The sequence below is a fragment of the Nipponia nippon genome, unplaced genomic scaffold (genome assembly GCF_047370975.1).
Source record: "Nipponia nippon isolate SJK-2023a ecotype South Korea unplaced genomic scaffold, ASM4737097v1 scaffold_1, whole genome shotgun sequence".
Taxonomy (NCBI): Eukaryota; Metazoa; Chordata; class Aves; order Pelecaniformes; family Threskiornithidae; genus Nipponia; species Nipponia nippon.
The window spans coordinates 70,885,362-70,911,572 of NW_028262290.1; the positions used below are offsets into that span (position 1 = coordinate 70,885,362).

Below are 26,211 nucleotides of genomic sequence, written 5' to 3' on the forward strand. Positions count from 1 at the left end.
CACCCTTCACTTAACAGTAATGTCAAGGGCATTCAAGAGACCTGCTCTGAGGATGGGGGAGGCAAACCAGGAATAACCATCTCGAACTCCTCCGCTCCCAGCACAGTATGGCAAGATGAACTGCACGTCTAATAGCCCAAGACGGACATTAGGAGGAACTAGTCATTTACCAAGGAGATGGTAATCAAAGCCACGTCTCTGCAGATTTGGTGGCAATGAGGTATGAGACAAGATTCCAGCTCCAGGGCTAGAAAGATGCCTTCAAATGGCTTAAATTTTCTCCCTAAATCACATTATTTTCTAATTCCAGTTCAATTTTTGCAGCAAGTCTCCTTTCCTTGGGCTTCCCTTGGGACAGCAGGACTGAGTTTCAACTTTTCAAGACTAACATTGCTCTCCCAGATCTCAGTGACTGCTAACTTCAAAAGGGAACACGCTTGGTTCATTAGACTACTTAATGACATTCATTTTGGCACTAATCTTAAAGCACTTAATGCATTTAAAACTTTTTTAAATAACCAGTATAACCTAGCAGTCAGAATGGATTTGCCAACAATTGGCAAATCACAGAAGGAAGCAGGCACAATTTAAAGACAGCTTGCCTTATGCAACTTTCTCCTGAATTACATCAAAGAACCCAGAACCATGCATCAAAATATTTCGTACAATATTACGGCAACACTCACATTTTTTCCAACTGAAGATAATGAAACAAATTAATCTCTGGCATAGACTAGTATGGAAGCAAATAAGAAACATGGCCACCGATGCCAAGGATAAATCTGGATGGGAAGAGTAAGAAATCACCAATGGTGATACAATCAGCACAAAGTCTTTAAGTGTTTACGTCTGGATGAGTAGAAGAATTCGATAATCAAGGAACAAACTGCTTTCATACCAATTCTGAAATTCTAGCATTCACTCAGGCAAGAACAATACAAGATGGCAGTAGTGTGAGCTATTTCACACAAATAAGCAACTCTGGAAGGAAGCAAAAGGTGCTAAATGTTACTCAAGTAAGGAGAAACAGCAGTAGAGAAAGAATTAGACACATAAGATAAATTTAGCAGAAAAAGACTACTGACTTGGAAAATGCACATTATAAGACAATTACAGAAAGTTAAAATAAAGATTTTTTTATTATAAAAGTTACTACAGATGTTGTTAATAGAACCCCATGATATTTCTATGTAGTTTGATTTATGAACGTAATTCATTGTTGGAACACATTGAAACTGAAAACATCTTAAATTCAAGATAGATAAATCAGACGCAGTTCAGAGGTTTGATGTACTGGGGGGATGGGGGGTGGAGTGAAGAACAAAACCAACCAAGTCTGTAAAACTTTAGAGGCTTCCTAAATACAGAAACTGAAGTTGGTTTTGTGAGATTTCTGGTATATCCAGCAGCTGGTCTTACTTGCAGTTGGTTTCTCTCTATTTTAGAACTATTACTTTGTTGCTCTCTTGAAACCAGAAATGAAAAATATGCATGAAAATTAACCAAAACCCAAATACACACAAAGTAAAGATGAATGATTTTTTAATTCTTTTTTTTTTTTTTTTTTTTTTTTTTTAAAAAGTCCATAAGCATTAAGTTCATGTACTTTGGAGGAAATATTTTGCATCTTCCCATTTCATTTGCCTTTTTCTACAAAGCCAAAGGGGATAGCAATCCTCAAACATTTGAAATGGTCTGATGCAGAAAACAAGGCAATATTTACTCACAATAAGTAAAGATATTCCTCCTTTAGGTTGGAATATAAGCAGCACTGATAAAAACTGTAGTTGTCTAAAAGCATTGAGCATGATGCCATCTGAAAGTAGGGTCAGTATTTGATTGGAGATCAAAGATTATTTTGCAAGTTTGATCTGTTTGCAGGAGAAGAAACTGCTGGTCTTCAATATGTATGTATCTCCTATAAAACCAAGGAGGTAGTAATTCCACAGTACAAAGCCATGACGTGACCACAAATGGAATATCGCATGCAGCTCTTATCTCAACGGATTGCAAAAAAAAGATATATAATAACTAGGCATATACAAAGAAGGCTAACTTAAATGATATAGGAATTGGAGGATAAGATACTGAATATGAAGACAGACTAAGGAAGCTAAAGTCATATAATCCAGAAAAGAGGATTGGGTAGAATATGATCATAGTCTATAAATAACTTACAGGTAACAATATAGATGAAAGAAGAGAATTATTTAGAGTCCTGGTAGAGGATAAGATGAGAAGCAATTTCCTTTAGCTAAAGAAGGAAAAAACGAACAGAAGAATGTAGGCCAAACATTTGCAAAACCTAACACCCCACAGCAGTATGCATGGGACTGCATTTTAATCAAGGTGGAGCCATTTCACGCACATGGCAGTTCCAACTAAAACAGGTGAGTCTTGTGCCTACCAGGACACAGCCCATCCCTATGGTCACCTGCCAACAGAATGGACCGGGGTTTGTTTTGCTGTCTGGGTACACAATAGCAGAGATGAATTCAAAGAGACAAAATTGAGTATAGTTTTAAGTTAGAAGACAGGCTGTCCAAAAGAAGTATTTTTATTTTCGTCTGCAACTTATGGAAGACAGGTTGTTAATACTAACCACAGACAGGAAAAATGGCATTAACATGGCAAATAACCCATCATAACAGTTAGAGGTGGACATACAGCGAGTGCCCAGGATGTGTCTCAAACAGCAAGAGAAGACTTCCTCTCAATTAATCCAACTTGCAAATTTTCAAATAATGTCAACATAAGTAATACCTGCTCATAGCAAATAAATTGAAATGAATAAGTAGAGATTTACCTCAAAGATTGAAAAAAAAGTGCTTTGACGTTGCAAATACATTCAACAGAGCAGCAGGAGTCTACAAAAGATGACAAGAACCTGGCCTTAAGATTAATATGAGGTCCAGAAGGCTGTTGCTGTACCCCTCATGCTGCTGTACAGCAACATGAACTGAGCTAACTTGAGAATAATTATCTCCTTGGGCACTGCAGGCAGTGTAGCTATAGCCACACAGACGTAAGCACAACCTGCAAAACCACGTTTGGATGCCGGTAAAAGCTCAGGCTCTTCCCTGGTTTTATGCTGCTGTGGCTAAATCGCTGCCACTACGCAAGCAGCCCACTTAATGGTAGTTTTAAAAGATCTGCAGGAGGACTGTGGTGATGCACTAGTTCGCACTGCAGGCAGCCAAATACTGATGTATCCAAGTGGACTTATGTTCAGGGGCCAACTTCAGTCTAGCAAGGCTTTCCAACAGTCAGGGGAGAATGACTGGCTTCCAAGATGGGCAATTCAGAGCTGGTCTGCTCTCCACCAACTACAGACTGAGCCAAGGGTGGGGGGAGGCCTTGTTAGGCAGCTTTCGGGAATACGCGCCCCTCACATCCGACATACCATACTCTTAACCAGATATAACTCTGCCCCCTAAGTTCCTGAAACAGCAGCTTTTTACCTTGGATTGCACACTTGTAATGCTGTTAAGTGTGTGTCTGATAATCCACCTGATTTACAACGGCGTTAGGAAGAGGCAAGCAAGAATTTTTTTATACTTAATAGCATTGCTGCACACATCTTGGGAAAATTTTGTTACTTGATTGCCAGTTGTCATGAAAGCTCACATAAGCAGTGGAACAAGAATACACCCCTTTGCCCTGTAAACATGGCCGTTTGAGACATTTTTTCTCCTATGGAAATGTCACAGGTTCAAGAAAGGTAATCAACTGCAGTCCATTTGCTGACAAACATTTGTACAATGGTACTTTTCTACAGACACACCCAAGGTGCACGATCATAATCAGCTCAGAAGAGAAACACTGCAGTAGTTAGAAGTGTGACTAGAGCTACAGACTGCCCCTCACTGCAACAGAGGTTTTTTTGTTTGGTCTCATTTTATTTTTTAATTTTTACATCACACATTTGCCTCTACAGTACTATTACAGTAGGCTAGATAATACAGCAGTGTTTACTAGGCAGAATCAGTCAACAACCAACCAAAGCCTACTTGTTCCATCCAATTAAGAGTCCCTTGCTAAGGCAGACATGCTGACATGTACCACTTCCCACAGAGGTTTCAGATGCGCTGGATGCCATCCAAGACTGCTCACGTGCTACCGCAGCACCTTCTTGTGGCATTTATTCCCATTTCAGCTGCCATCAGAAGTAGTGGGGCTGAGAGAGTTTTGAATGGGGGGAAAAAAAAAAAAGCTTGCCTAGAATATGATCTTTTAGGTATTCCACTGCTGAATGTTCCAAGTGGTTGAAATGAAAATGCACAAGTTTTGGAAAGTCCATATTCCTCCTGAAGTGCAGTGGTGGTGGACACAATACAATAGGCATTACAGCGTAGTGTTCCCGTACTAACCACTAGACCTTCCACATGTTGTTAGAAATAATATCTCCTCTTAGGGACATAGAAAAAACATCCACATGCCAAGGTACGTATTTTCTACTCAAACACATTGCGAAGACTTTCACTCTCCCTTTCTAATCTCATGGACATACCACTCCCACTCTCCCTTTCCACTGGTCCTGTGACTGAGACAAGGTATCTTTGCAAACCACCCCAACAGAAGGTGCCATCCAGGCTTAAAACTCAGAGGACCTTCTGAAGAGGGGAGGGAAAGTCAGGAGAAGTGGATGAGGGCAGAAGACAGATCCTGTGAAAAAACAGGTTCCATGGATCTTAGAATCATAGAATCATTTAGGTTGGAAAAGACCCTTAAGATCATCGAGTCCAACCGCTAACCTAGCGCCGCCAAGTCCACCACTAAACTGTGTCCCTAAGCACCACATCTACACGTCTTTTAAATACTTCCAGGGATGGGGACTCCACCACTTCCCTGGGCAGCCTGTTTGAGTGCTTGGTAATACTTTCAGTGAAGAAATTTTTCCAAATATCCAATCTAAACCTTCCCTGGTGCAACTTGAGGCCGTTTCCTCTCGTACTATCACTTGTTACTTGAGAAAAAGCTGGCATCTTATTCAGATACAAGCTGGAGCAGTATCACACATCGCTTTCACAATGAGATGCCATCCTGCAGCCCAAGTCAACAGAAGTGGCTGGTAACATCTTTGTGTCGTCACTAAGGTACATGTTCCTGGGATGTAGGAGCAGAGGGGATCCCAGGAGCCCTTGGGGATTAGACGAAAACCTGTTCTCATCCTACTGCTCCAACAGAATAATTGAGTAGAAATTCTGTCAAGGGCTCTGTGGACATCTCCTCCTCCTCAACACCTTCCTTGGATGTTACAACAAGAAAGGGCTACCTCCAGCTCAGCCTTTTATCACATTTGGTCTTCTGCACACATATTAAAATTCAGAACAACCTTCACAGTCTGTCCCAAAGAATTAAGGCAGCAAATGAGCTGAATACATAGAAATAGCTGTTTCAATTTGCAAAAAACTAACCAGGTAATATGGGTACAGTTACAAATCTAAGATCATCGTTGGCTAAGAATGCACATCAATGGCACTTCAGATTGCCAAAAAGAGAAACAGAAGAAGATATTTATGGCGCAGAATCCCCTCTGATACCATTTTTGTCACAAAGTCACTATGTGTATATATAAGCTACAGATAGGTATGTAAATTAGGTCCCCAGTGCTTACACAAAACTACTGACTTTGACTAAATATTAATCGAACAACATTATTAGGTTAAAATTAATATAGATTAACTCCATACTTTATTGATTACTCATCATAAATTAAAAAGATTTATTTGAACAAATACAGTTCAATAAGTCCTTTTCATGAATGAGAACTGTGAAGGCAAGAGAGACTGTTACAAGCAGCAGGTATTCAAAGCTGCAGACATAAAAGCTAGTCTCACAACACGAGCTATAAACTCATTTTTGTTTATTACTATAGCCTACTCATTTGACGTCTACCCTAATGAATGGTTATCAATGAGAAGCATGCAAGAACACACCATTTTCCCCTGGCTTTCCCCAGAGTATTGAGGATCATTAGACAGATCATCGGCTTTCTGCAAGAGACGTCTGCATGGTTTTCAAATTTTGACTAATAATCTCTTGAAATAACGTTTGCAGCAGAAGACATGCTGAGCCAAAGTCATCAGTAGTCTGAATCTGTGAGGATGTGATTTTTGAAGACGACTTTGCCCTCAGCTTTAGACATATTTGCAGATCCAAAGTGGTTTTATTCTATGGATATCCTCACTCCCCAAAAAACTGCAATTACTATCAAGAAAATAAAAGTACCAATCCAGAACTACTTCAACTGAGATGTTTCTGTGACTATTCCCAGCAACAGACTTGTTTCTCAGAATTTTCTCAGAAAGCAGAGATAACAGTGCAAATTCATTTCCTTTTAAACTTGGGCAAATATGTGCACAAATTTTACTTGATTTGCCCAGACTCCATAAACAAGAGCATGCAAGAAATTTAAGGTAGTATAAACATGATAATTTTCTTTATCGAGTTGGCAGCCATGGCTTAAAGTTGTAGTTAAGTTCCCAGCTAAGTGTTTCAAGTGAGTAAGAATTAACATCTTTGAAATCAACAGAGCCAAGAAAGGATTTTGTAAGATCTACTAAGCTCCACATAAGATAATCCCCCAATATAAAAATATCTGTATCTGAAAAATCTGAGTTGCATTAGCAGCGTAGGAAGCAGAAATGAAACAGATTTTAGGTGCATCTGCAATCTTTTATGCTTCTCCAGTATATTTTAAGGATATTATTTAGAAACACATTTCTTTATCTGTCAACTCAGCCATAGTCTCATTGAAAGCATCAGATTTTGCTATATTTTTAAGCATGATCTCAGAGGCATACAAACAAAAAATGAAGGTGACATTTTATTAGTAGCCGTAGGCAACCCTAGTTCTGGGTACTTTCATTATTATTTATCTCCCAATATATATATGATCTGCTGCTTTTAACTTTATTGACTAATAATAATACTCACTGGAGACTGGGTCTTTCCTGGCTAGTGATGGGAAAGCAGAAAGGTCACAAGGTAAAAGAAAACTCCATTTTCATAGGCAATTTAATGCATTGCTCCTAAGGGAATTCAAGTTGCTTTAGAAAGGTTTAGATATATATTGGTGGGCCCTTTACTCCTGAGCCAACTAAAAGCCCATCCATCTGTGCACAATCCAATGTAATAAAAGCACAGTAAAAAGGATAGTTTCTGTACACTTTTTTGGTAAAGCCTCGCTTGCATTTTATTGCCAACTCCACAGTAACTTCACACACCCACCCAAAGTAAGATCAGGCTTGTTTCTTAACAGGAGGTACAACAAGCAAGAAAAGGTCACAGTGCTGTGAGATTGCCTTTCAGACAATGAACAGGATTAGAAGTGAACAGGTCCCAGTGAGCAATTACCCTAAAACGAGACCCAGGGATGACAAGGCAAAGCCCAGGGTCCAAACTGTGTGTCAGCAATCTCCTCCCAGCAAGACTGGGGTCAAGAAGTGACTACCAACAAAACTGGCGCATATATATATATATATACATATATATATATATATGTAATCCACCACAAGTGATGTCAATACATTTGCCCAGTCAAACAACGAAGTCAACACACAAACCCCTCTAAAAGTTTAACAAATCCAAAAGTTAAGGCTACCTTTGTCAGAAGAAAACTAGTATCAGAAAATATAGGAATATCAAGATAGGTTGCCTAAATGGCTGTAACTTTGCCCTTTATCATCTTTTTATTGAAACCGAAACCCAAGACAGCAGGAAGGATGTTTCTGAGAAATCAAAAAGCATCACCCAGCCACATTAAAGTATGTTCACACAACTGCAAGGAGATTGTATCACCCACTGGCTATAAAGTACCACTCATCCACCACTCATCAGCTGACACTCAGTAGCTGGTCACGGATGCGATCCTTCGCAGGGGCAACATGAAGCAAAACAGCTGAGCTACCATTACATTCAGTCAGGACAGTCTCAATAGCTGCAGAAGGAAATTATTTGCATTTCTAGTGTTTAAGCTAATGCATTCTGCTCCACAGCCAGTACCAGAAACAGGTATCCCCGAGGTTACTATGCCACAGCTGAAGATCAGTGTCTTCTTAAAGCATGCTTTTTAAGACATGGGTGAAATTACTCACAAATGCTAATCAGCTACCAATGAGAGGCTGAATACTGTAATGTTACATATTAAGTTACAACAGGATATGCCGACAGATTAATTGGTACTGAAGCTCCCAGAGATATATGGGCAATTATGGTTCCTGTAAGCAAACAGGAGGCCAAGAGCAACGCTGGTTAGAAGTGTGGGGAAGAGTCACACCCAGCACGTGACGGTCACAACAGACATCCCCAAGTGCAGATGCATTTTTGTCAGCATTGGAAGCTGTTTGGGGAGCTGTTCTCGTTAGTCACGGGAAAGTACAGCTCCAGGAGGCTCCATCACCATGGCTCACGTTGGAAGCTTTTGTCAGAGATGTATCATTCCTGCACAAACAACAGAAGCCTCCAAAATTTCAGCAGTATATTAAAACACGGGGTCAGATTCAGAGTATCTTATTTATGTGACACCACAAACACTGAACGGACATTAGACTTTGTTACAAGCAAGGTTTAAGTGCTCTTATAATTTTTATTCAGCCTCCTCTACTCCACCCCATCCCACATCGTGGGATACTCACAATACTTAATTAACAGTGACAGTCTTTCCATTACCTGCCGGGCATCTGTATTTGTACAGTATGAATGCTGCTGGGGGAAGGAGGGAGGGGGAAACGAAGCGTATTTCTCTCTCAGTGTCTGCCCGGAGCCCTTGCTCTTCCCAGAGAAATCTAATCATGTAACTTCTGATGTTCCCTACTACTCAATCAAAATCCAGCAATTTAAACATCTCTGAACCGAAAGGAGTTGAGCCTCCAAACCTGATTCTCATCGCTGCAAATAAAAACTCTGAACTTGCATATCAGAACAACTGTAGATCTCTCATATTTTCCCATTTGCAGGAGCAAAACATTTTATTTTAATTTACTCTCATAGGTATAACATGTTAATAAAAAAGACAAACAGTCTTTTTAATCACTTTGATCATATGTAAGCAAAGCTCCACTAGATCCAGGCAGCTCAGGGACTTTCAGTATTTAATCCAGTACTATATAGTAATTATTGAGTGGATTTACAGCGTTTACAAAGGTTGCATTTGCCCCCAATGTTTTTACAGCCTTTTCATTTAAAATCTCTGCTGTTGTTCTATAGAATGTTTAATGTTACAAAACAGCCAGCAAAATTTCCATCAGCTCTTCTGGCTAGATGCTGGCACGCAGCCACTATCATGCTAATGAGATCCTTGAGGTACGCACAGTTTTGTTAATTGAGTGAAATCACAGAAAAGTAATTTTATGGTCTTCAGAGCTCAGATCCTGCCTTTCTATTTGTTTAAATCAGGCTCAAATGCTGAATAGGTGCTTTACTGCCCACCAATGAGAAAATACAAGCCAACAGGCGTAAAGGTGACAGACCATCATAAATACAGGACTAGCTGGTATGGACATTGCACCAAGCACTTCATTGCTACATAGGTACATCCAAAAGTACTCTTTTTTTGGGACACGTACCCCTCTTCGCTTCTCTGTAGAGTGCTCTGCATCTGGGATAGTATTCTGCTTCCATTGTTGCCACTGGGACAACCAGACTGTTCAGATTTCATTTCATTAAATCCTCCGATTAGCACTAATATCTTATCTGTATTTGCTTATCAACAAATGCATACCTATTTGTATACAAAAGATGCCAGGAGTCTTTTTCTAGAGCTCCACTTGCTCTGTATGCAGCTGCCCAGACTTGTGCTGCGTGCTTGGGACCGCAGTTCTGACACAATCACTCCCATTTTCTGAAACTTGGCTGAATGTTCATAAAGCCCTGCTTTAAGCATCACAGTCAAGTGCTTTTGTTTGGGTTTGTTGTTGTTTTATTTTTTTATTTTAGTGAAATTTTTCTTTGTTTCTTCTTTTAGACTAGTTTAGGGACACATCTGTAATTATAGCCAAAAGTTTTTCAGCAAATGTACTGTGAATCTAACAGAAATAAAGCAGTAGAGAACAATGCAGAGAAGTGTAAGTGAACAGCGTTTTTCTAAACATTTTCATTTTTTTAAATTATTTGAAAATGTTTGTCTGAAACTGTTTGTGAGGTCAAAAAACAAACAAACAAAACCAAAAATTACACATTCAAGTTTTTCTCTGAACCATTTTGCAGAAGTTTTTAGGTGCCACTGCAATAAATCCTACTAAGAAATGCTGCGGGGCCCTTGTCACGCACTTGTATCAAGCCATTGAGCAACTAGGTTATCCTGAGAACAACAGGTACATGGACTCTTTTTACTCATTTTATAAGTTTGCTGCTTATTTGTTCTATACTGTTACAGTCAAATACTGCCACTGATGCCCACACCCTTCTCAGAAGGAGAGTCTGTTAGAGGTCACTGAGCTGAGTCTTGAGAGTCTTAATTGCTGCTCAATGACTCCCAGCAGCATCCAGCTACAACGTCAAGCACGGACCTCTGAGGGGGCGAGCGAAATGAGAAAGTTCATCAGACTCTAAAAGACCATTACAGCTTTGGAAAAACAAGGTCTGATCCAAGTGGGAGTCTGGTCTGTAGAGGAACAGGGGTTTTTTTAAACAAAAACAAACAAACAAACCCATACATTAACCCTGTTGGAAAAAAACGTTCATTCATGTTGATTTGCATTTTTTTTTTTTAAGTATAGATAATAACCTTTTATTTTTTAAATAACAATGACTTTTTATACTAATTGTTTTTTGTGCCTCTGTGCCGAAGGCTTTCAGGGCTCAGAAAGCAAGTCAAGATGCTGAACAGCGTGTGTGTACACAAGATGACAGCCTCTGGCAGGGGATACAAAAGCTTCAGAATACGGGTGAGCATAGCGAAGGGCCACCCGTCTGCGTCAGGGACGGTGGGGCTGTCTGCTAGAAATCTTGGCATACTGCTCAAATGGGAGTTTGTTGACCTGAGCTTGATTTCTGTGCCCGACTGATGAATGTTAACATACGATTGCACTTGCTGAATATTTTCATGGCTTTATAGATGCTTGGACGCATTATCATCTCCCTCTTCCCTCCCCCTAGCCTATGGACACTACACTCCATAAAAACCACACGTACACCCTTAAGACTAGGTGGATGTCTATTACAAAGATTTTCTACTTGATTTTAATCCAAACGAGCTGGCACTGAGCTGGTATTTTTTAATTAAAACCTCCTTCGCTCAGCTCTTTTTTGTCTTGTGGAGCATCTATCAATCAGGAGGAGTCACCGCAGGATGCACCCGGTGGCAGGAGGCCATTTCATTCCCTCCCCCAACCCCAGACACTGACTTTTTTTTCCTCCCCCCGCCCCCCCAACTTCATTAACTAAATGCACTGAATAAACCTTAACATCCCAGCTAAATCCTATTGGCCCTGGATTTGCTGCTTAATGCTAAAACCCAAGCGACCCATTTTTCTCATGTTGATACTTCTATCGCTGATGGCAGCCAGCAGAGAAAAATACCCGACCTTAAAATATTTTAATGTAAGGAACAAAACCCGAAGAATTCATCACTCACTCTTTCTGCTGCTGCTCATGAACTTTACGTAAGCTCTACTTCGGGTATCAAAGCCTCCCTTGCTTTTGTGCTTCATAGGCAACACAGTGAATCTGTTGCTTAGCAAATGAATGCAACAAAGTGCATCTGTTATTAAAAGTGTGACAAGGTTTCTTTTAAAGAAAAACGATCTTGCAAGGTCTATGAAAATAAATTTCTGTGCATTCTACAATCTCCAGTCATGACATTGTTATAAACGTCAGAAGACGGAGACCCCGCTAACTGAAAATCTTTGGCAAAGACTAACGACGAGAGTAAACAGTTTCAGTGCTACAGATGAATTTTGAGTTCCTATCCTTATATTTTGCTTTAAATTGTAATAGTTTGCCTTCCCAATTTCACGTACACAACAGAAAAGGCTAAAGATTATTTACCATCCCCCTGCCTTCTGGCTGCCAGCCCTCCCGCTGCACCCCAGTTATAATTGCCGTACGTAATCTCACCGTGGCTCAGCTGTCCAACACTTCCTCCTTGGTCCGTGATGATAAGCGGGAATGCCGATGGTCACTTCCCAGCTTGTGACTCTTTATTCCCAAAGCACCCAAACTGGGTTACCCATCCAGCTGCAAAGTCTCCCTATGGTACCATTCAAGAGCTTTGTCACTCCTGAGTGCTCCTGGGGCCACGAGCTTGCCTTTGCTCCTTGCTCTGTCAGACCTCCAACTTCTCTGCCTCCCTCAAACCATCACCACCATGACCACCATGTGTTTCACCACTGCATCTGCCGCTTCAAAACCCTTCCCTCCTGCAAATACCTCTTTCACACTCCTGCCATGCACACCCGTGGCTGCAGCCACATCCCCTATCAGCTCTGCAAGCTTCTCCACAACCTCCTGCTGCAGCGATACACCCTTGCCCTATTGCAGGGTCCCTTTGCAGTTGTCCCTGCCCAGGGTACTCGGCCCCAGCACCCCAGCTCTCCTGAGCAGGAGGGATGGCTCATCCCCTGCTCCCCTGTGTCCTGTCCCACTTCCCGTAGGGCAGAGCACCGCAAGGGGTGCAAACCACCGCACTTTGGCTAGGACAGCCTCTTGCCCTGCAACGGCTCCGTGGCAAGCAGCTTCACAACTGAGCACTACCCGCACAGCTTACAAAAGTCACTCACCACATTTTCAGTAATCTGTTAGAGACGGCTGTTGCAGTTTGCTCTTGAGTATCCAACCAACACAGCAGTCTTTGGATTTGACTTATATTTTTAATAACACATTTCGCTTTACATTAATATCAGCCCTCAATGCCCTACAATACCGAGGCCGGCTTCCGAGAAGAAGGGCTGCATCCTGAAACACCTACCCCGTGCACACCCAGTCCTTCACCCGGCAAATTCCTGTGGCATTCAAAGGCTGCAAAGGCTGAAAAGAAACAAGGAGCCTGGACATCTGGTAGAAATTCAGTTATCCTGAATAAAAATGATATTTACAAAGTACCTAAACGCAAATCTAATCTAACACTGAAGATATTCAGCACAGGTTACATATTAAGATTACTAGTACAATGTCTGTTATGAGAAGGCTTTCAAATAAAAATGCTTTCGTACTGACTGCGCTCTTGCGTTAATGTATTTCTTACCAATACCACTAACGGAACGTTTATCATGTTTCTAGCTTCTCTGAAGTAACGAGAAAAATATATTGAGCCATGTAAGAATAAAATTAATATATCCATGTTGCTATGTGTTATCATACTGCACACACTCCACAGATATGTTTAAATATGGTCCTTGAAGGAAGTAATGCCAACTGACTTCAATATTACAGAAATATTCAAACCAGCATAAATTGGAGACCAAGAGTAATAAGGAACGTAACCATTAAAATGAAGAGTTATATTCTTGAGGACTTATTTTTGCAGCATGGACACAGACGAGAGGAAGAAAGAGGGCAAGGTCTTTTGTAAGAAACCAGCTATTTCAGATTGTTAGGAAAGTAAAAATATTTTTGTTTACTTGATTATAGCTTAAGAAGGTATGGAGTAATAACCACACGATCGCTCAAGTTGTTCCTTTTCTTGAATACAATGAGTAGAATACTAGATAGATGATGTATTTATTAAGAGGTTTATGCGTAGGCAAGCCTCGGCTTTTCAGTTTATTTTATTTTTATAAACTCTTGCCTGATTTTAGTATGGCTGATTCCTGGATTCCATTTTGAACCATCCTCAGTGATAGTTCATGAACTTTGCACCAGGAATCTTTGTAGGGGTAAGCGGTGGACAAATGGATTAACAGCTGCTCAACTCCATTTTTTACTATTGTTCTACTTCTAAAACCATATATAAAAGAAACAAACAAGACGTACAGCTAGCCTGCATGGTACACACACTTCCAACAGCAATTTTTTTAAACATTGGAAAATAGCAAAATACAGCCATAGCTGGAAATTGCTGTGCATGTCTGTCCATAATCTACACAAGAGCTGTTAAAATATGATTAGGTAATACATGTTAACCGAGTGTTTATTTTTCCAGTAGTACTAGTAGGGTTATCAGAAACACAAACAGAAGTTGTATGCTACACATAACCATACCCAGCGTAACAGGACGTTCTAGCAGACGTGTCAAAGAGATTAAAGCATAGTTTTTGGAGCATAGTAACAAAACTTCTTGCATCTTTAAAAAGAATAATAATATTAATAATAATAATAATAATGAGAGAGGCATGAAGTCCAGAGCCCTCTCTTATTACTGTTATTGTAAAGCTACCATTTATTTCCTAACTTTTCTTTAAGAAACACACACTTTGAATTTCACTTTTCCCCCATTGCTCAACACACCGAACGGCGATACGGTTTTTTACTTAGGCTGTTTACATTAGCAACTTAAAAACCAAAAAAAGCCTTCAGAAACATTACCAGCTAAACGAAAGGAAGCAACTTCCAATGCTAATACCCCCAAAATATGGGACAATGTTCCAGCTCCGTTGCTTTTGACAGCGATGCTGTTTTACACTACATCAGAAACTTCTTAGCCCCTGCCTTTCTTCTGTAGTTTTCCTTGGCAAGGGCCAGCTCTCGCCTCTCCTCGTTTCACGTTAAACTTGCAGGGAATTATTAACCGGAGGGTGGCTGCAGGAAAGGGGGGGGGGGACAGACACCAGCCTCCAGTTGATATTATCGCGTTTAAAGCCCGGAGCTGCCGGCCCAGGCGGGGTTACTCACCCACGGGAAGCGCACACTTGCCAACTGACGGTCCCTAGTAGATATTTTAGCGCTGCTCACTCCTGCGGATGATAAACCGGCCCCATCTCCGCACAAATCACTTCTACAGCAACTTGTTGGTTTCAGTCTTTTAACGACTTTGCCCATGGCAGCCTGTCCCGGACAGGCAGAGGAGCGACACTCGGTCCCTAAAGCACCCGCAAAAGCAGCAGGCTCGGCTCCTGCAAGCTCGAAACAAAGCAACCCCCCCCCCCCCCCCCGCCCAAACCCACCCCCCGCAGGCAGCACCCCCTCCTCGGCCGCGCTACAACTCCAGAAAGCAGGAGAGGCTTTCTCCTTGCCCGCTGCCCCCGCTCCGGCACCCCGGCCCGGGGCAGAGGTACCCACCTGCGGCGCCGCTCCCCGCGCCCGGCCGCAGCCGCGCCGCTCCCTTCCACCGCCGGGCGCTGCCGCCGGCCGGCCCCCGCCCTGCCGCCCTTGCGCCGGGCCGCGGCCAGCCGGCTCCCTCCGTGCCGCCCAAGCCTGGACAGATGGCCGGCAGCCCTGAGCCCTACCAGAGTGAAGCGAAGCCGGCCTCTTTTTTCTCTTTTTTTTTTTTTTCCCTTTTTTTTTTTTATTTTTCCCCTTCCCCCCCCCTTTCCCCTCCTTCTTTTTCCCTTTCCTCACTTCTCCCCGTTTTTCCTCCCTTCCTCCCCTGGCTTAGCCCCTGGCAGATAAGCCCGAGTCAGCCAGAGTGCGCTCACAACACCCCCTTCACCAATCATTTCAATTAGTGCCACATGAGAGGAGCTTCTGCCCAAAATCTGCTTAAGAAAGGGCCAGAGGGCAGGGCAATCTCCTTTGCTCAACAATGACCAGAGGCTGCTATAAATATCCAAACAAAAGCACTGTCAAGGCCGGGAATGTCACATCCTAATGTGATAAAAATTGTAAAGATCCGATGTATACCAGAAATACAAAGGAGGAAAAATAATAAAAAAAAAAACAACAACAAACCAAACCAAATTAGAGACAAAGATTAACAGCAGTCGCCACCTTCCTACCCTCTCCCCCAATACGTAACCTTGTAATATGTTATCAAAGTTGTATATTTCTGGGTGCCAAGCTATTATGTTTTCGAGGTCCCGAACAGCTCACTCACAATCCCTTTGTGACAGCTGCATGCTAATATTTATAGGTACCCAAGCCTATGCACCTTATATAACCAAGCACAGTGACCAGGGCTGGTCAGCGGTAGCCTCCAACCCCAAAGATACATTACATCGTACAAATAGTACAAGCAATGACTTCTCTAAATTAAAAGTTTAACAAGAGGTTCCCAATACGCCAATAAGTAAATCAATACATTAATAAAGAACAGACTCAGGTACATTTGTACCAAAACTGGGGGGTTTAATCTAATTTGATTTAGACGCATTTTACACCAGTGTATTCCAGCACTGTGAGTGAGGAGAAACTCCAGCCTGAGGTTTCTAACTATACAGTGAGCTAGAGCTGAAAGCTAACAAAAAAAACCCAAAACCAAACACCAAACCCAAAACACCCTTGATCCATCAGAGCGCCTCCACCAGCAGTGCCCACACCTAGAGCTTGTGCACCGCTTTGCAAACCTGCAGTTCGCACTGTGCAAGTAGCTGGACGCTGCCTGCTCCGGTATGGGGAGGGCAGGGCAGGGTGAGAGAAGGGAGTGGTTTCAGTCTCATTTGGTTGCTTGTAAACTCTGCAATGCCTTTGAGACAGTATTTTCCAGCCTGTTGATGGCAGGATGACAACAGCTAGGTTCATCTGAGGGGAAGCCGATAGTCACTGTCACCTAATTCCCCCCACAGACATTCCCGAATGTAATCATTGCAAAGGGAGGGCACTCAGCTGATGTCCCTCCAGCTCTCGTGTCTCAATGTTTATGTACAAATCTATGTAAAAGTAGTTAATCCTATTGACTAACCTCATGCTTCTTTAGAACTGAGATAAAAGCCATCTGAAATTATCCCTGTGTTTCCTCTGTTCCGTTTCCACCAACTCAACAATAAACTTCTCTTCTACTACAAATAAATGTTATTTTTTCCATTTCATTCCCATGCCCTCCTCTGATCATACTTGTCTGTCCCGCTGCAGTGAACACTGCTTTCTCATACTAAACCCATTCACACGCAGGCTTATCCTCAAAGCACCCTTATCCTCAAAGGATGTCCAGAGATGTTTTTTGCTGGTTTATTAATTCCCTGAATTTAAGCATGTGCCCTACATAACAGAGAGTGTACTTTTAGAAGATCATTTGAAGAAACACATTTAAAAGACAGAATATTTAAGCGAAGCTCATGCAAACCCTAGTTGAAAAGTCATGTGCACAGGCTTGCAAGAACAAAACTGCCTGCAAGATTTCCAGACTTCCTAGTCTTAGCAGGGACAGAAATATTCTTTATTTCAACAAAGTGCTTTCAGTAACCCAGAGTGCACAGATGCAGAACAATAACACCAACGCTAACAATACAGACTAAGCATTGTCGGGCCAAAGCTGCCGGGCCTGTGGGCTGACAAAGCCGTCCCTGAGGATGGCGGAGAGAGAAGCAGAAACCCCTGTTCTGGCACAGGCAGGGTGGAGGTCCATGTAGCCCAGCACAGCAGCTGGAGGTCTGGCAGGACATCCAGCTTTATTTGCAAGGTATTGCAATATAGCTAATAAGCCCTGCCAGTTCCACCAGCTGCTCTTTATGCTGGGTCCTGCTTTTACTTCAAGCAGGGCCAAGCTGGGTGCCTGCAGCGGCAGTACACACATGCTTTGCATTGTAAAGGAGTGGACAGGACCCTCACTGAAGAAAAAAAAAATCCTCAACAACAAAACCCCCTCCAGGTAAGCAGTAAAAGATTTTTAGAATAATGAGCTTACCTGGGAAAAACATGACCTATGACTTAAACAGCTGCATAGTTGTTACTGGGTAACAAGACAGCAAAAATAAGTCACGAATGGAGTGAAATGCAAGATTGTGTACATGGTATAAAAATCCAGCCAGCCAGGCAGATGAATAAATTGACAGAACTGAACCACTGATGCCAGAAGTGAAAAAGAAAGTACCCTTCTCTCTGAATTTTGCGTGGTTTTTGTACCTTTCACTTCCTGGATCAGCTATCGTTACAGAGCTCAGAGACAAGGGGAAAAAAAAGGTTATAAAAATAAACAATATTTCCTCATCTTGCCAAAAGGCCCTGTTTGAGTTGCTCTGTCTTGACCTGGTCCTCATTGTTCTGCATGCTGCTTTCCTACACCAGCTTTTCCAATCTATGGATAAAAATGGTGGGGGAATCTTGCAACCTCCCTTAAGGATGCTGAAAATGTAACATGAGAAAAACTGCGTATATGGAAGTATGCCTCACAGCGAGTTATTCAGAAGAGCTCTCCTTTGTAAGCTTGAAAGTATTCAAAACTCCATTTGCTTTACAGATCAAAATGCTGTATTTGATGATAAATCTAAGAGACAGATGGCAGAAATCTCCATAAGCAATGTCCCAAAAAGAAAATGTATAAAGAAAAGATACTGTTTAGTTTGTAACAATTTAGCATATATGTGCAATTTTAAACTGTTTATAAAATATTCCACTAATAGATCAGGGTAGAGACTTCCTGTTTTATGGACAATTATGGCTATTACCTGGAAGTGCTTTAAGTTAACTCGTTACGGAAATAGTAACCTGGATCAGATACATTGGGTCCTCACATTTTGATATAATTTCCTGGAGAAACAAGCCTATATATGGAAAGCTACCCTCAAGCACTGGTTGAAGTTTTCCCTTAAACACTGTTTTGTTGGATAAGTGAAAACTGGCAACACCACCAAATCATGTAGTATTAGTGTTCTTTTCTTTAACATGTCCCTGCTCTTGGAAAAAAAATAATAATGGATTATGCTATTTCTTTGTCTGAATAAAATGTTGCATTTCCGGAGATAAAGACGTATTCAGTGGAGCAATTAAATAGCTAAATAAATGAATCAGCAGAGCAGAAGTGACAGATTTAATTACTGCTTAGAGCTAGGAAGGGGAACTAATTATGGGGTTCATGAACCACATGCCATTCTTCTCCTTAAGCATGCGCTTCGATTCTTCTGGATCAAGCTCTGCAAATGCAGTAGCACCATGCACTGGATTTAAAAAAAAAAAAGGAAAAAAAAAGAATAAAAAAGTAATTCAAAATTTGGAAATAAAGTCTAATCTTTGAAGAAAGAATGGTCAATACTCTGTTTTAAAAGCCCATGTTCAATTGACTCGACACCATGAGTTAGAGGAACTTTCTTTTAAATAGATAAGCACCAAAAATGTAGTTCTCCAAAAAATGAAAGCACAATGACATTCACTGGATGTGAATAAACCAAAGGTTGCAACAGAAAGCTGTGGTAATTGAGGCATAAAGCATATAGCTATATCAAGTGATTAGGAGCCCTATTCATCAGAAAGTATCTGTAGCTGGGAAGACTGAGAAAGCTGTTGATCCTAGCTCTCTACTGCTTTGGTCTGTCTACCACAGCAAGCAATACAGTTCAAAAAGATGCTTTTGTGGCCACCGACTGCAAAGCCACCAGTGGTGGAAAAAACTGTTCCTCAGTTTCTGTATTCTGTCCTGTTTCTCTACTTTGCATTTACTTTGCCATCCTAATTTTATTCTTGTTTGATAAAATCATGAGCCTTGCGTATAGTCCCACAAACACAGAACTCTTCCCCTCATTACTGGGAGGGAGAAAGAGGAAAAAAACCCACACATACGGTGTTTGAATCACATTGTTCAATGAATTGCATAATTTTGGTGAGTTTACGGCTAGCTTATATGGATGAAAAAGAGACAGTTGTCATTTCAGAAAAGAAAAGAAAAAAAAGCACCAAGCTATATTTTTTTTAAAAAAATGAATTAGTGGAGGTAAAAGAGGAGAAGTCTTTCATTCGTATCTAGTGGTTTTCTAAAATTAAAATATCAATGTGTTGTGATGCCTGTTTTAGCATAATTTTAAAAATCAACACGTTTGCCTCTTTTCCTAAAAGTACTGCAAAGAAAGAAATAAATAACTCTGTACAGCTGACCTAGTACACCATTCTGAAAAACAACCAGACCTTCTACTCCATTGACTTAGAAAATTTTTTAAAAGCAGAACATTATGCAAACAGTAAAACATGTTATGGCTGGGAAAGATCTAAATCCACCCCAGCTATAGCCACGTTCTCCTTCCACATCACCAGTAATTTTGTCAGAATGAAAATAATTGTGTCCAAACCCAGAGATGTAGGCTGATCCCTGGGAAGGCTCACTGGAAAATCACAAATGCCATCATCATCCAAGATTACACCATCAGCTCTGCTTGGCTGAAATTCTCTTCTCTGAAGGCAGCCAAAACCAAGGTCTATTGCATCAATAAAGTGCAAAATGAATCCTATCTTGAAAATCAGTGTCTGGGCTTCTCTATCAAGGGAGACTCTATCTGCAGGGAACCAGGAGCACTGTACATCCAAGATAAGGTAAAAACAGGAGATTTTTTTTTTTTTTTTAATGGAATTATGGTATAGCTCTATAAAAGTGACATCCCTTGCCTGGAATTCTAGTGCAGTTAGATCAGAGGAAAATGCACTTTGTACCTAGACACACAGAGGAGCTGATCTTCAAAAAAGACACTGTATCTGAAACATTACGTACAAGTTGCATTAGCACTCATACCATATGAATTTTACAGCATCTGTTATCCATGTTAATAAAGTGTGATGTCTATAGAAAGTCACTAAGGTACCAGTGATCACGAACCTTGCAGAACATATGCACAACTGTTATCTCATAATAGAGATATTGTGATTGTATAAATAACATCAGTGGAGTGTGAGGAGTTGAAAAGGATCCCATGGGCAGGGGCAGCTAGTCAGCAGACTGCCAAAGGACAAAGGGAGAATATACTCTTGGTGCACAACACTTCTGATCTCAGGAGGCAAAATCAGCTGTATTTATCTGACAGTCCCTGCCAGACTGACATGGAAATGACCATTTAAGTATCTGAGATGTCCATCTCAAGACAGGACAAGATCAGCATTTGCATTTGCATCCAAAAGCACGTCTCCAGAGGAATACAGGGCATTTAGAAGTGGAAGTCACGCAGAAGTGAGCTTGCCTCCTGGGAGGAAGGCTGACTCTATGAATCTACCATCTTCTGCTCTCACCACAGGGCAATGCAAAAGAAATCCCTCACGGGATACTTGAAACGGGAGTCATGGTTAAGTATAGACCAGAAGCGAATTTATCATTGTTTTATTTATACCCTTTTGCTCTCAGTCTTGCACTTGGATGTCCGCCCTTAAGTCTTGCTTAACATAATTTTGCAGTGTTTCACCACCCAGCCAGTCTGATTTCTTGGAGAGACAAGATGAAACAGAGTGAAACCAGTAGGTTCTCAGTAGAAAACAAAGAAGGGTGCACAGGATGTCTTGAGACATGGGTGTCTCCTCCAGCAGGGTCATAGAAGCCCAGAGCTGGCAAGTATTTCCTTCCTATTTTCAAAGGGTCATTGGGGATGGACAAGAAGGGAGGACTTTACTAGCAGGGAAAGAATTAGCCCTAACAGGCATGAACTAATTCCTGTCCTGCAAGAAGCAGAGGGCAAAGCAATTCTCCACAGTTCTGGGTGAGCCCTGGGTTTTCAAACAGGCTTCGACTGTGTGTTTGGTTGTTACAGGTAGCGTAGAAGGTCATTTTTCACTGCCATGGGGAGTGTGCCACTTTATCAAAGCTACCCCTGGGGAAGTTTGCTTGTGAAGATTTACAAAACAGGTGACTAAGTATGCTGGTGGGTGTAAGAGGAGTTGCTAGTTGACTGGTACAAAGAAGAAATTACTGTGGTTTTTTGTATAAAGTCTAAATAACATTTATACACTACTAATCACAGAGCTAAAAATAGTTTAAAATCACCCACCATTTTCTTCTTTTAAAACTCAAAGAAGTGATTTTTTTTTTTTTGAGTGCCTTATTGCATTTTCCTAATAGTTCATCGAAGACTGGAAGCAAACATCCAATCTTCACTGAGGACTAATATAGACAACAATTGAGCTCCTTGACAATAATGACAACTGAAATAACGGGAGCCACTGTCCAAACCAAAAGCTGAAGTAGGCATCCAGCCATGACGCCCAAAGGGGTTTCACTAAGAAGGGCAAGGATGCCTGCATACAAACATCAGAGCTTCCTTACTGTGGGAATAAGTTGTATCTGAGAAAAAACAGAACTATGACAGAAACAGGGGGAGCAAGGAAGCACATAAATTGGCTAGAGGGCAGCCCTTGAAGACTGAGCCTGAGAAAAACTCAGAGAAAGCTCCTCCTTTCTCCTAGTGCAGTGGTATACCAAAGAGGAAGCAGACATAAGGAGTAGGAAATAAGGAGTATGAAATCTGATCCTAACGTGCCTCACAAATACAATTCTTGACCTAATACAGATGATAAAAAGGGGAATTATAATATGGCTCACTGTGACACTTTTGAACAATTAGAATAAAAATCTATCTTGATTTGTAAAACCAGAGAAGCAGTAACATTGTAAAATTCTGCCATTTTGAAAAACACTGTCTGCAACATGAAGGAATATCACAAGCACAGGATGAACCAAGAGAACAATTCACAGATCTATAGGAGATCTACAGGAATAGTTCAATTCCATCACTGAATGTCTGAGGTTTGCCAGCTTGAAGGAACAAAGCTCCAGGGCACAAAAACCAGTCAGACAGTATGGAACAGACTTGGGAAGTTCCAATTCTAGACTGAATTTGGCTACTGAATTTGTAATCTCTGCAAATTCCCATGGCAGAAGTTATTGAAATCATCAAGCCAAAAATCCTGAAAACACAGAGAAGTTGGAAAGTTGAAACTGAACCATCTTTGTGGTTCAAATCTCAAATGCAGACAGTGACAGCAGAACATCTATCCATCCATCCTAAATTAAAACTGGTTTTAACACTAATCTGTTGAATTCACAACAAAGAACTTAGTGTAGAAAAAGGAGAAACTAAGATAGTCAGGAGTGGAGAAAGAAATGCTGATAATGTCATCTGCATTTTGGTCCATACAACATTTAGACCAAGGATGCTCTCTGAATTTCTGAATATAAGTAATGCTATGATTATTCCTCATTTAAAACTATAAATATTTTGCATGCCTTTTATTCTAGAGCCAGCACAAGACTTTTCAACAGCTCAGACAAAATTTACAGTCAGTCCTCCTAAAATAACAGATGGGACAGGGCCACCCCTGCCTGCCACAGAGAAGTAGGGAATTGCAATGGAGAGATCTAGAGGATCCACACTGCTAATCTGGCTGCCTCCAGGGACTGATACCAGTCAGCTATCACAGCTGCCGACACTGGGCATTCTACCAATAGTTTCCACTCCTACTTTAGGGACAGCAGCAGTTTCAGACAACCTGTTTTTCCCAGTCCTAATATGGACAAAATTAGGGGGGGATGTTAAGGGACATGTGCTTTGTCTTCCCAGCAGCCTGCTACCTTAGGCAATTTCTGCTTTGCCTATGCTCACAGCCAGTCCAGTTTTCTGCTGGAAGCTGAGGACTCAATTTAACCTTGCTTCTTCTGCATTCTCAGAAGATTCAGCAAAGACTATGTTCACCACCGTCATCGTATAATTCTTCTGAGAGTCAGGGGCCTTGACCCTAAATGTATGAAGTCCACCTTATGTCAGTCTTATTCTTCTGCAGGGGCATCAGTATAATATCATTCTCACAAAAGCAAACAGTTCATCTATAATGATCAAGAAGTTTTTAATATGCTGTCCATATTGTGCTCTTTAAGTTCCTTATGAAAGTGTTTGAGTGCAGTGAAACTCTTGATGTAAGAGGCTACTGTGAGATATTTCAATATGCTGGTGCAACGTAAGAGTTATCAGTATGCCACGGTAGAGCTTGGCTAGTTTGATCAGGAAACTACTGAAGAGCCATAGACTAAATAATAGATTTAAAATCAGGAACATCTTTGAAGTGTGTATTGGCAGTTGCTCATTGTACAGTACCGTCAGAACACGCATTGCATCAATATTGGCAGATAACACTGAAATTTCAGTAAATATTAGTGTTTCGAGCTGGAGTTATTAAAGCCTTATGCAGGTATATTTGTTACAGCTTTTCTGACAGATTATACCACTGTTGGCCAAATCCACTAATGTAGCAACAACAGGAAAAAATGCAGAACAATTTTGTTCAACATAAAATCATACCTTGCCATACCATAATGACTTTTTATATCCAACTTCATATCCTACTTCATTCCATTATTGTTTTGTAAATGTCTGAATCTTTACTGAGGGAAAAGATACTTCAGTGATGCTCACCAAGTTCAGACCCCTTTTCCACCTGCAGATTTCCACTGTGCTCTCTTGAGATTCACTTTGTCTTTCAGTGCCTTAGCTCCACGGACATAGAATAATAAACTTGTCCTACCTCACAGAGCTGCTGTTAGCACAGCCCATTTAGATTCTGGGGCATTGCAGCATTATGGGAGAAAAATGGTTTATCTATGTACCATTTTGTGTGTGCATTTTCTACTGAGCTTTTTTAAAAAAAAAAAAATCTAAATTTGTCTCTTGAACATTTGTTTTTTCATTTTCTTTCTAAATCCCATCACTTTGTTTTGCTTTGTACTGTGCTGTGTCTCCTGGTACAGTCTTCCTCCTTCAGTCACTTTTCTGTGTCATATAACTGTGATGAGGTTTGTCTCCGTACTTCTTTTCTCCACCATTGCATTCTTCTTATTTCTCCTATAGTGCCAGGCTCTCTAGATTGAGAATAGATAACTATTCCCAAATTTATTCACATCTTTGTATGTCTTGTCTTATTGCTCTGAGCCTTTCCTTTCCTGTCTGTGTACTGTCCTGCTTCCCCTCCTGAAAGAATTTTCTGCCTTTACAGGGGTGAGGGAGAACCCTGCACCAGCAAGCATTCATTGATGAGGAGGCAGGGAAATTAGAAAGAGTGACTGATCAGAGAGCTTTTATTCAGGATAAAAACACCTCAATGAAAGAGATAATGAGTGCTTCAGGGCAGGGATGGTGTCTGCCTGAAATAAGCAGTTCTCCATCGCTCAGTGCAAAAAAGCTGCTAACCTTGCAGAGGCCTTAGAGTTGCTACAGCTCAAGCCCCAGGAGGGTTTACAGATGAAATCTTACATCTTGGACCCAACTGGGAAACAAAATCAAAGTTTCTGCATGCTACAAAACACGTGGTTTATGGGCTGATCGCAGCCCAGGTGCTGATGGCTCCCAGCTGCCTATTCCCTTGTCCTGTGAAGTGGACTTTCAAAGAGTGCAAGTCAGAAGCAACCAATGCTGTCATTTACCTTGATTTCACTCATTTGGAGGATCTAGATCTGTCCTCAGAAAAAGAATTTAAAAGTCTCATTGTTAAGCCTAGTTAAAAAACGATGCTTACAACTGCAGCTGCAACTTCTGCAGCTGCAACTTCTGCAGCTGCAACTTGGCCTTTCAAAGAACTCAAAATCCAGCTGAACTCCTAGAGTAAGAATAGATACATTTTTTATGTGTATAGTGATATTAATCTTTATATTTCTTTCCCTTTCAGGGGTGGTAAGTGCATTTTTAAAGTTTGATAATCGTTCAATTCCAAAAGGTAAGATATCTCCCTCCCTGTAAATCTGGAGAAATGTTAAAGTTGGCAATACATCTCTGGAAAGCCTTACCTTGTTAGGGCTCAAAACAGACTGACCATTTTTGTGCAGAGCAGCAGGCTCAGGGAGAAATCAGCACCTCTCCTTCTGGGGTGGCTCATGAGCAACAGCTCACAGGACTCAATCCTGCAAGGCATGACGTAATCCAGTACTATACTCCGCTGCTTCAGGGTGCAGTGCTCAGCCACTGCCAGGATATACCCAGGAATCATGCCTGTATGTGCACAAGAGGCTGAACCTGCCATTTGGAGCCTGCTGATGAGTGAGGAAATTCAGGCAGCTGCCCAAGGATGAAATTTGCCTCTGGTTTGGGGGACCTGCTCGCTATTCTAGTCCCATCAAACCATCTGGAAGCTTTGCTGCCTCAGTCTTCCTCACTTTTTAGGCAGGACATACTCACACATGTGCGTATATTCATATCTAAACCTCTGTCTACATCTGGGTATAATTTTCAGAAAATGGAATTTATTCCTAGGACCCATCCCACTGATCTATAGTATAAGCTGCATTGAAATCTTTAATATTTCAAAAATTATTATTTTGGTATGATCACTGTTTCATTTATCTGTGTAACCTTTCCCAACCTGTACTTTCCTCCTGATACTCTTTCTTATCCATGCATGCTTACACCAACCCTTCCTTCCTCTGTCCATTTTTGCAAATGGGTTCCCTTTGATTTTTTGTCCCCATGGTTTGAATTTTATGATCATTCTCTTCATGTTTTAGTTCCTTTT

At 41.2% G+C, this 26,211-nt stretch overlaps 1 protein-coding gene across 14 annotated transcripts in view; it reads right to left on the bottom strand.

The window, feature by feature from the left end:
* Positions 1 to 26,211, bottom strand: part of LOC104013413 (poly(rC)-binding protein 3) — a 545,963-nt gene that overhangs the window by 135,139 nt on the left and 384,613 nt on the right. Inside the window, exon 1 of one of the 14 annotated variants that reach the window (XM_087759267.1) lies at positions 15,160 to 15,257. The exons of 11 other annotated variants lie outside the window; for them this stretch is intronic. The gene's annotated coding sequence lies outside the window, so the exon portion shown is untranslated. Of the gene's footprint in view, positions 1 to 14,772; positions 14,899 to 15,159; positions 15,258 to 26,211 lie in introns of those variants that run through there. 2 more of the 14 variants (XM_087759286.1, XM_087759317.1) reach the window with 2 other exon arrangements.